Consider the following 12,044-nt stretch of genomic DNA (forward strand, 5'->3'; position numbering starts at 1 on the left):
TGGATAGTAGATAAATAACAAATGCAGCCAACATCCTTATTTCTGTCACTTACAATATAAACTATAGTTCTCATATATAAATACATTTTTGTGCTTACTTTTTACATTTTTAAAATAAACTGTAGTGAAATGGCATTGCAACCTTGATGTCATAGTTATAAAGGAGAGGTTTGGATAATGGGTAGAGTGCTAGCCTAGAATCAGAAAGACCTGGGTTTGTAGATGACCTCTGATATTTATTAGTTGCATGAATATTGGAGAATTACTTAAACTTTCTGAGCAGCAATTTCAATAATTTATAATATGGAAATAAAATTTAAGGATCATCACCATCATTATCATCATCATCATCATCATCATCATCATCATCATCATCATCATCATCATCATCATCATCTTAGAGACATCCTAAGAGTAAGAAGATCTGGGTTCAAGTATTAGCCATGTGACCAAAGAAAGGCACAATCCTAAGCAATTCTCCAAATATAAGCGAAGTAGATTAATCTGCTTTAATTTAGGGAAATTCCCTCACAGAGATTTTCTTATTCCAATGAAACCTCAGGTCTGGTCCTGTCTCTCAATAAACCACCCCCCCCTAAAAAAACCACAAATAAGCAAAACTACTGTACAGAATTTTAATAAATATCGACTAAATTAATATTATATTTTGCAAAATTTAAAAATGTATATTAAGTTAGTATTCTTTCCTATCCCCATTTTGGGGAATGGTGGTAGTAATGACTTCTAGAGAAAAGTCAAAGGAAAAGAATTACTGTTTTTCAATAATGTCTTGACTATGTGTTGGCAAAGATATTAGAGTGGTTGCCATTTCCTTCTTTTATTCATTTGACAAATGAGGAAACAGGCAAACTGAATTAAGCTATGCACCTGAAGAAATACACAGAGTAAATGTCAGAGCTAAATATGAACTCAGGTCTCCTTGACTCCAGACCTGGCACTCTATCTGCAGCATCATGTAGATGTCCCAGAGAAACATTAAGGGAAGGTTAATTCAATAGGACATTTAAAATAGTACAATAAGGTCAGTGATTCTGAATCAATTGCATTTCCTTTATAAAATAGATTTTTATAATTATCTCATGTTTTTTTCTAGATTACTTTCTCTGTATTTCTTTCTTCCTATGTAATTTCCAGAGAACCCACCCTTATAAAATGCAAGAAGATATTGTTTTATATTGCTTTTTGAGAAGGGCAATTTTTTATAATTTCATAACATTTAACATTCTTTCATGGCTATTGTTCTTTCAATTTATATTACAGTAATCATGGATATTGTTTTCATATACTACTTGCATCAGTTCAAGTAAATCATTTCATTCTTCTCTGTCTTTATAATGCTTATTGTTTCTTATAGAAAGTAGGGTTTAATTACATTTATGTGTAATTACCACAATTTATGTAATCATTTAATAAATTAATATCTAATTTGTTTCAAATTGTTTACTAGCACAAAAAGTGTTGCTATAAGTATTATTGTTTAGATAAAGTCTTTCTTTTTTTGCAAATAACCTCTTTGGATATATGCTAATTCTCAACTCCTCTTAGTCAAACTTATTCTCATTTTAATTATAGATATTTATTGTATGCTAATTATTAGTCCTAATAGATTATAATCTCCTTGAAGAAAGGGGACACATCTCATTTTTCTCTCTTTCAAAAGGTACACCATATCATCCAGAATAGGTACCAAATTGTTTTTGTGGTTTGCTGAATGAAGGAATAATTACAGGCTGACCTCAATTATTCCTTATATCAATTACCAGATTTACTAAAACTAGTGGATATTAAAGATAAGTAATGACTCCCAGAATTTTTTGGAACACTACACAAAGTACTTTACTATAAAAGTGAATCATCAAAGGATATGAAAAGACAGTTTTCAAATGAAGAAATTAAAGATATATATATATATAGTATGTATACATATATATAATCATATGAAAAAACATCCAAATTATTATTTATTAGAGAAGTGCAAATTAAAACAACAATGAGTTATCATCTTACACCTCTCAGATTGGCCAAGATGAGAAAAAGAGAAAACGATCAATGATGGAAAGTTTGTGGGGGGACTGGGACATTGATGCATTGCTGGTGGAGTTGTGAGTGGATCCAGTCTTTTCAGAGAGCAATATCGAACTATGCTCAAAGAGCAATAAAACTGTTCATACCCTTTGACCCAGAAATTCCAATTGTAGCTCTATCCCCGGAAGAAATTATAAAAAATGGGAAAAGTCCTACATGTTCCAAAATATTCAAAGCAGTTCTTTTTGTAGTGACAAAGAGTTGGAAATTGAGAGGATGTCTATCAGTTGGGGAAATGACTAAAAAAGTTATGATTCATGAATAATATGAAATGTTATTGTTCTATAAGAAGCTATAAATGGTTGTACTTTACAGAAGCATGGAATGAGTTATAGGATCTGATGCTGAGTGAAATGAGCAGAACCAAGAGAACAATGTACATATTATCAAGATTATCGCTGAAGGGAGTAGCTCCTCTTAGCAGTTCAGAGAGGTAGGGCAACCATATTAGACCAGATTTGGACAATGATATCCTCATCTAGAGGAAGAAAAACAAAACAAACAAAAAAAACCCCTTCAGAATCTGATGAACATTTTATAAAAATTATCTCTTGTGTATCTCTCTCCCTTAATCCTAATTTATCATACCAAAAATGACTAATCTGTAGACATTTTTATCAAAAATATGTATGTATAATGCTAACCTGACTGTTCGTCACTGAGGGGACAGGGTGGGAAGGGAGGGTGCAAGGAAATTTTGTAACTTAAAAATATACTTATGGATGAATGTTGAGAAAACTTTCATAATATGTATTTGTAAAAATAAAATATCAATAAAAAACAAACCTATCTTACTCTAGAGGAAAAGAGAGGAAAGGGATAGGAGACAGGAACAGGAAGACGGGAGGAGGTGTAGATGACAGAAGAGAGGGAAGATCATGGGAGAGGGTAGACAGATATAAAACACTTCTGAGGAGGGACAGGGTGAAAGGAGAGAGAGGATAGAATAAATAGAGATCAGGGAGGAATAAGGTGGAGGAAAATATAGGTAACAACAGCAATTTCTGTTGGAGTCATGATAAAGAATGGGATTCCTCCAAAGATAAGAGTTGATGATATCTGAATACAGACTGAAGTCCACATCTTTTTTTCCTCTTACTTTATTTTCTTGAGGTTTCTCTATCATTGTAGGGGAGGGAGATTATGTTTGCCTTTACATAAGACTATTGTAGTAATGGGGAAAACATTTTAAAAATAAATAAATTGAAAAAATGAAAAGAAAAAATAAAGGAGGGCAGAAGGGGGTATTACTTTAGAAGTAACAAACCATAGTGCTTTGGAGGAGACTATGATTTGGTTTCCAATTCAGAAGTTCTTCAAAGAACTGAGAAATAATTTTAAAAATAATGGAAAAACTGAGAAAAGAAATTCAAGAGGAAATTAATATCTTGCTACAAAAAGTGTCAGAAGAAAGCAAATCTTTTAAAAATATAATTGGACAAACGCAAAAATAAAATAATCCTTCAAAAACACAATTGAATACATGGAAAAAGATAGTACCTCCTTTAATACAATTGACCAAATGAAAAGGGAGATATAAAAACCAACTGAAGAAAATAATTCCTTGAATAATAGAGTGGAACTAGTGGCACCAAAAACTCCATGACACACCAATAATCAGTTTAAAAAAATCCAAAAACTTGGAAGAAAAAAAAATGTTAAATATATCATTGATAAAACAATTGATTTGGAAAATAGATTTAGAAAAGATAATTTAAGAACTATAGGACTACAAGAAAGCCATGATCAAAAAATGCTGGATAGTATTCTTCTTTAAATCATCAAGGAAATCTGCCCTGATACCCTGGAACTAGAGAGCAAAATAATCATTGACAGAATCTACTGATCACTGATCCCCAAATAAAAGCACGAAGAATATTATAGCCAAGCTCCAGAATTCTCAGATCATGGAGAAAATGAACAAACTTTCAACGATAGGCCCCTGGAGAAAATTGAATTAGCATAGAAAGGATAGTGTCTTTTTATTAATGTGACACATGGCAGCTATGCAAAAATTAACCATATATTTTAAAAATACATAAGAAAAAATCTCCAGGGACAACTAGGTGGCATAATGGATAGAGTACTGGCCCTGGAGTCAGAAGGATCTGAGTTCCAATCTGCCTGCAGACAAACGTGATAATTACTTAATTGTGTGACCTTGGGCAAACCATTTAATCCCATTGTCTTGAAAAAAGTAAAGAAAGAAAGTAAGACATTTCTAGGATCACAGGGATTCACAAGTGAATTACACCACATATTCAAGGAACAATTAGTTCTAGTTCTACATAAACTATTCGAAAAAAATGAGTGAAGAAAGAGTTCTGCCAAATTCTTTCTATGAATGACACTAAGGAGAGTCAAAACAAAAAAAGAATAATATAGGCCAGTTTCCCTAATAAATATGGATGCAAATATATAAAAAATACAGCAAATTATCACTAGGATAATACACTATGACGAAGCAGGATTTATACTAGGAATGCAGGGTTGGTTCAGTATTAGGAAAACTATCAGCATAACTGACTATAACAATTACAAACTCAGCAGAAAATATTTGCTCATTTCAAAAGATGCTGAAAAAGGTTTTAACAAAAGAGAGCAACCATTCCTACTACAAACACTAGAAAGCCTAGGAATAAATGTAGTTTTTCCCTAAAATGGTATGTAATAGTTTGTTTTTAAACCATCAGCAAGCATTATACATAATAGGGATAAGCTAGAAGCACTTCCAATAAGATCAGGGTTGAAACAAGGATGCCAATTTTCAATACTACTATTCAATACTACATTAAAATGTTACTTTTAGCAATAAGAGTAAAAAAGAAATTGAAGGATATAGAATAGGTAATGAAAAAAAAAATGCTCACTCTTTGCAGATGACATGAAACCTAGACATAATCTAAGAACTATTTAAAATAATTACCAACTTGTTCAAAGTTGCAGGATATAAAATAAAATCACATAACTCATGAGCATTTCTATATTTTACTAACAAGACACAGCAGCAAAAGAAAGAGAAATTCCATTTAAAGACACCATAAAATACTTGGGGGACTACCTGCCAAGGCAAACTCAGTAATTATATGAAAACATCTATAAAAATCTTTTCACACAAATAAAATGAGATTTCAATACCTGGATAAATCTCAATTGTTCAAGGATAGGCCATTAGTAGTAACCAAGAAATATGGTGGAGGATCAGTGGAATAGACTAGTTGCGAAAGAGACAGCAATAAATGACTATAGTAATCTGCTATTTGATAAATCCAAAGATTCCAGCTTGTGGGATAAAAACTTGGTCTTTCATTAAAAACAACTGGGTAAACTGGAAAATAGTATGTCTTTTAAAAGTTTTTGCAGAAATAAAACTAATGTAACCAATATTAAAAGGGAGGCAGTTAGTTAGGAAATCAGTTTTACAACTAGTGATTTTAACAAAGGATTCATTTCTAAAATATAGAGAACCAAATCAAATTTATTAGGATAAGTCATTCCCTAATTGATAAATAGTCAAAAAATATGAAAAAGCAATTCTCAGATGAAGAAATTAGGGATATTTCCAGTCATATGAAAAATGCTGTAACTTCCAACCCAGATGGGAGGGAGAAGACAAAAAGTATTTTAAGCTCTCCTGACTTTCCCTCAGAAATAATATGAAGTCTCTTAATAGATTCTGGATCCACAGAACCCAGATAAGAAGCAAGGAGATCATCTTGCAGCAAGATGTGTCACAGGGAGGGGAGTATGGACACACCCTAGGAGCTCCAGTACAGCAGCCCAGGCATCTATCAGGTCAGTTCAGTTGGTTTGGAAGACCCAGACCAAGAGCCACTGTGTTTTCAGCAGAGTCCCTGTGTATCCAGTTAAGCCCCTGCAACCTTTGTTCCTATGGGAGGACCTGACTGTCCCCAGAATAAATGCAAAAATAGACTAGGTGTTCACAAGTTGCCCTAAGGCGTAGTGGTGGGCTTCCCCCACTAGGCCTATGTAGTGGGCCACTAACAAAAAACACAGAAAACCCTGAGAAAGGTTCTGGCATCCCTTACTGGCCAGCCTACTAAATAACCCCCTGGAGTTCCCAAGCCCAGCGAGAAAGGTTTCTAGGGATTTCACACTTAAGATCTGTGAATCAGCCCCAAATTCAACACAAAACCCAAGGGAAAGAATGCAAAAATGAAGGAAGGCAAGTGCAAAGCAGTCTATGAATATTAACTTGAAGATAAGATACTATCTCAGAGGGGGATGGGGCATCAGAGGAGAATATAAATAGTTCTCCAGGCCAGAAAGACTTCTTAGAAGAGATCAGAAAGGAGTCTGAAATTCAAATGGAAAAATTGGGAAAAGAAATAGAAGAGAAAATTAACATTTACACCAAGGAAACAAATCATTTGAAAACACAATTAGACAAATGGATAAAGATTAAAAACTCCTTCAAAAATAGAATTAACTGTTTGGAAAAGGAGATGCAAAACATAAATGAAGAAAACTTAAAAAAAATCAAAACAGGAAAGGGTCTTTCCTCCAGCTAGGTGAATGATCTTCAAATTTAAATAGTAGATTAAAATTTCTTGAAAGAGGGAATGAGCCAAGATGGTGACATGAAGGGATCGAGTCTTAGGAGCTCTCTGATATAAAACTCATAAACTAAGGACTCTAACTAAACTTTCCAGAGACAGAACCCACAAAGGGACCCAGTGAGGCAGTTCTCCTACTCAAGGTAACCTGGAAAAGAGCAGAAAGGCTCTGCTCCCGGGGCAGGAGGGGTGGCACACAGGAGGGGTGGCCCGCCAGAGCCAAAGAACTTCAGCCTCTGGAGGCAGCCCCAGGGCACTGGGAGCCTCAGCTCACAGCAGCAGGGGAATCTCCTAAGCTGCACCCCTGGGAGCACCAGCACAAAGTGGGGGAACAGCTGGGGACCTCTGCCAGAGCAAGCCCAGCCCTCAGGACACACAGCCAGCAGCCTGGTCTTTCCACAGCCTAGACCAGGAAACAGAAGCAGGTGGAGACAGTAAGCAAGAGCCCCCAGGGCATGAGCCCATTGAGCTGAGGGAGGGGAGTGAAGAGAGAGAGAGACTGCAGAGCTCTGTCCTCTGCCCCTGGAACTGGACTCTGGAGCTCTGACCACATTCAGATCCTGATCACAGTCTAGGCCCCCCCATAGAACAGCAAGGCCCCCCCCACCTCAGCCCCATGGCAGAGGGGGGCGCTTATGGTCATTCACAGACCGGGAGGGAGTACAGAACCTCACACACTGAGACCCTTGTGGGAGTGTCCCAAAAGCTCAGGAAGCACCCCCAAAAACAGGCTTAGGCTGGGAAAATGAACAAAGAAACAAGAGGAAGACCATTAAGAAATATTTTGCAAATGAGCCCAAGAAGGATCAAAATACTCAGTCTGAAGATGAGGAAGCCCAAGCTCCTGTATCTAAAGACTCCAAGAAAAACAGAAATTGGGCTCAGGCTGTGATAGAGCTCAAAAAAGACTTTGAAAATCAAATGAGGGAGTTGGAAGAAAAACTGGGAAAAGAAAGGAGAGAGGTGCAGGAAAAACATGAAAATGAAGTCAGCAGCTTAGTCAAGGAAATCCAAAAAAATGCTGAAGAAAATAGCATGCTAAAAACCAGCTTAGGTCAAATGGATAAAACAGTTCAAAAAGTTATGGAGGAGAAGAATGCTTTAAAAAGCAAAATTGGCCAGATGGAAAAAGAGATAAGAAAACTTTCTGAGGAGAATAAATCCTTCAAACAAAGAATAGAATTCAGGGAGATTGATGCATTTACCAGGAATCAATACTTCAAAACCAAAAAAAATGAAAAATTAGAAGAAAATATGAAATATGTCATTGAAAAAACAACTGATATGGAAAACAAACTTAAGAAAGATAATTTGAAAATTATTGGAATACCTGAAAGTCATCATCAGGAAAAGAGCCTTGACATCATTTTCAAAGAATTACTACAGGAAAATTGCCCTGATATTCTAGAAGTAGAGGGCAAAATACAAATGAGGAGAATCCACCGATCCCCCCGAGAAAGAGATCCCAAAAAACCATCCCCCAGGAATATTATAGCCAAGATCCAGAACTCCCAAGTCAAAGAGAAAATATTACAAGCAGCCAGAAGGACACAGTTCAAATATCGTGGAGCTGCGGTCAGGATCACACAGGACTTAGCAGCAGCTACATTGGAAGCTCATAGGGCTTGGAATACAATATACCAGAAGGCAAAAGAGGTTAGAATGCAGCCAAGAACGAACTACCCAGCAAGGCTGAATGTCCTCTTCTGTCGGGGGTCGGCCCTGACCGCCTGGGTGGATAGGACCTCCCCGGGAGTGAGGTCAGACCAACCCAGAGAAGACACGGCTCCTTAAGGGGAGCAGTGGCTTCGCCTGGTTGGCCTGTGTCGCTTGCTCCAACCGGGTGGTAGGTTCCGCCCTCGGGGCGGATCGGGGTGGCAGCCCGGAAATAACTCCCTATATTATCCAGCGCCCTGAGCTATTCGGGGGATCCCTCTGCACCTAATAAAACATATGCCTCCTGAAGACGTGTCTGCCTGAGTCCCTCCTCGCTGATCCCCAGGGGAGGGAAAAACCGGGGACGCCTGAAGCAGTGCCCACTGAGGAGCTCACTCGGGGGTCCGGGGAAGAAGACCCCGGACAGAACGAACTGGCCCCCGAACAGGGACACCTGAAGACCCCGCCGAGTGAGGTAAGCCTGTTTAAGTAAAAACAGAAGAGGCAGACACCCTAGGTCCACGGGACACCTAGAGGGAGTAAACATGGGCAAAGGAATGTCTAAGCATTTACAGCCAGAGGATTCAGGAGTATTAGCAAGTCAAGTACATGCACTAGTAAAGACTCATGGCATAAGAGTCCGTATAAAAGACTGTAGGGATTGGGTGGAAAAAATATTGGTTGTCTCCCCTTGGGTCTCCCACACCGGCATTGACCCTCAGAAATGGAGAGTGGTAGGAACTCAAATGGCCTCTTATAATACAGAAAAACCTGGCTTTCTATCGGACACGGACTTTGTGATTTACTCCGTGGTGGCCGCGGCTCTTGACCTGCAGCCCCCACTGGGAGCCGTGCCCGGAGAAACACAAACAGGGCCCTCGTTACTAGGGGAACCTGAATGGCCCCCGCCCCCAGATGAGGGGCTTGACGACCTGAGGGAACCAGCCCCCAAATACCCTTGGGAGGAAATGGCTGCCGCGTCGGCCGCCTGCCCCGGTAAAAAGTGAAAGTAAGATAGTGAAACAAACGAATATACACACAGAGAAGCAAGGGATATGCGGACCGGGTGCAGATGGCTGGAGACATGCACTGATGACAGGAAAGGAAGGGTCTGGGGTGACCGGCCCCAGCCAGACACCCCGCCGGACTCGGTTACAGCAGGCCATTCATAAGGCCTTGGAGGAGGGGGAGGAAGTAGAGGAAGAAGACCTAGACTATCTTACTTCCTCAGCAGCTGCTTACCCAGTATTTGTGCAAAGAGAAAACAGCCAACAGGTTAGAGTTCGCCGCCCAATACCGTACAAATTTATCAAAGATCTCAGAGAGGCAGTCCATAATTATGGGCCAGGATCTGCCTATGTAAAACGGCTCATAAGTTCTAACATCCAGACCGCCGCCTGCTCCCCACAGATTGGGACGAAACTTTACAGGCAGTGTTGGAGTCATCACATTACACCGCCTGGGCTGCCTACTGGCGGAGAGAGGCCAGGCTACAGGCTGAGATCATAGACCCCGGAAAGAACTGGCGCCCGAACAGGGACCCCGTGTCTTCTCTGGGTTGGTCTGACCTCACTCCCGGGGAGGTCCTATCCACCCAGGCAGTCAGGGCCGACCCCCGACACTCTTCCAGGGAAAAAGATGGACTTTCAATGAACCAGGGGAATTTCAAAGGTTCCTTTTGGAATGGCCAGAGCTGAACAGAAGGTTTGATCTTCAGATACAGGACTCAGGTGAAGCATGGAGATTGGAGGAGAGGGGGGAAATATGAGAGACTTAATGAGGATGAACTGCATGTATAGAAAAATGATACTGATAATATTCATATGAACTATCTCAGTTAATAGAGCAGGTAGAGGGAGCTTTTATAGTTGAAGCACAGGAGAAAGCTGAATTCGAAGATAAAATATGGTGTAGAAATGGAGTCAGTAAGAGAGAAAGGGAAATGGAATGGAAGAAAGAAAAAGGAGAGGGGTAATAGTCCAAGATATTTTACACAATAAGATTTTCTTTATTACAATGGGCTATTGCAGTGATATGGAAGGGGGGAGGCAAGGGGGAATGAGGGAACCTTTGCTGTCATCAGAGATGGCTAGGAGAGGAAACAACAAATATACTCAATGGGGTATAGACAACTGGAGTAAGAAGGAGGGGGGAGCAGGGGGAAGGGGTGGGGATGTGAATAAAGGAGGAGAGGATGAACCATGGGGGGACAGTGGTCAGATATAACACATTTTCTTTTTTTACTTCTTGCAAGGGGCTGGGATTGGATGGCCTGCCCAGGACCATAAGGCCAGGTGGATTCTGGGCCTAAGGGGTGGTATGGGGGATCAGGGCTTCTTGGCCCCAGGACCAGGGATCTGTCTGCTGTGCCACTCAGTGACCCTACAGCAAAGTCACAGTGAAAGGAGAGAGAAATTATAGTACATGGTAGTGGAGAAATAAGAAAGGAGGGAGTTACAATCAGCAATGGCAATGTTGGAAAAATATGGAAGTAACTTTTATGATGGACTTATCATAAAGAATGTGATCCACTCATGACAGAGTTGATGGTGTTGGAACAAAGACTGAAACACATTTTTTGTTATTATTACTTGGGGGAGGGTGCAGGGCAAGTGGGGATGGGTGGCCTCCCTGGGGCAACATAGCAGGGTGATCATTGGGTGTCTGGGGCCGGATTCGGACCCAGGTGCTCCTGGCTCAAGGGCCAATGCTCTGTCTGCCACCCAGCCACCCCTACTATTATTACTATTTTATTTCATTTTGGGTCTTTTTTTTTCTTCTTTTTGGTTTTTGCAGGGCAGTGGGGATCGGGTGGCTTGCATGTCACATGGCTCGGTGATTATTGCATTTACGAGGCTGGATATGGACTCGGGTGCTCGTGGCTCCAGGGCTGGTGCTTCGTCCCTTTTGCCACCTGGCCATACCTACAATTATTACTATTATTTTTTTAATTTTAATTTTTTTTCTCCCCCTTTACTTTTTTGCCCAAGCAAGTCTATCTATATTCATGGGGGGAGGGGTATTTTGTTTACTTGTAAACAAGTATATTTTATTAATGTAAAGAAAAACATTTGTACAAAATGAGAATAAAAAATAAATTTAAAAAAAAAACAAAGATTGGAATCTGTGGAAACTAATGACTTCATGAGAACCAAGAATCTATTAAACTGAATTTTTTGAAATGAGAAAATAGAAGAAAATGTAAAATACTTCATTGGCAAAATAATTGACCTATAAAATATATCCAGGTGAAGTAACTAGGTGGTGCAGTGGATAGAGCACCAGCCCTGGAGTCAGGAAGACCTGAGTTCTAATCTTACCTCAGACACTTAGTAATTACTTTGCTGTGTGACCTTGGGCAAGTCACTTAACCCCATTGCCTTAAATAAAGAATTTTTTAAAAAGATAAAATAAAAGAAAATGGATCCAGTAGAGGAAAATCTTAGGACTATGTGAAAAAAAAATTGAAGGAAAATAAATCCCTGGTTTCTATACTTTAGGATATCATGGAGGAGAACTGACATGATATCCTAGAGGGATATTTAGTCATTGAAAGGGTATATGGTAGGGGGTGGAGGTGGATCCAATATGGTAGTGTGAAGGCAGGATTTCCCAGAGACTTACTACCAAGAAATTCCTAGAATCTTAAAATTGTTACTCTAACTAAATTTTGGAGAGGCAGAACCATCAGAAAGACCCATTGAA

This window comes from Macrotis lagotis, chromosome 5 (assembly GCF_037893015.1).
Source record: "Macrotis lagotis isolate mMagLag1 chromosome 5, bilby.v1.9.chrom.fasta, whole genome shotgun sequence".
Taxonomy (NCBI): domain Eukaryota; kingdom Metazoa; phylum Chordata; class Mammalia; order Peramelemorphia; family Peramelidae; genus Macrotis; species Macrotis lagotis.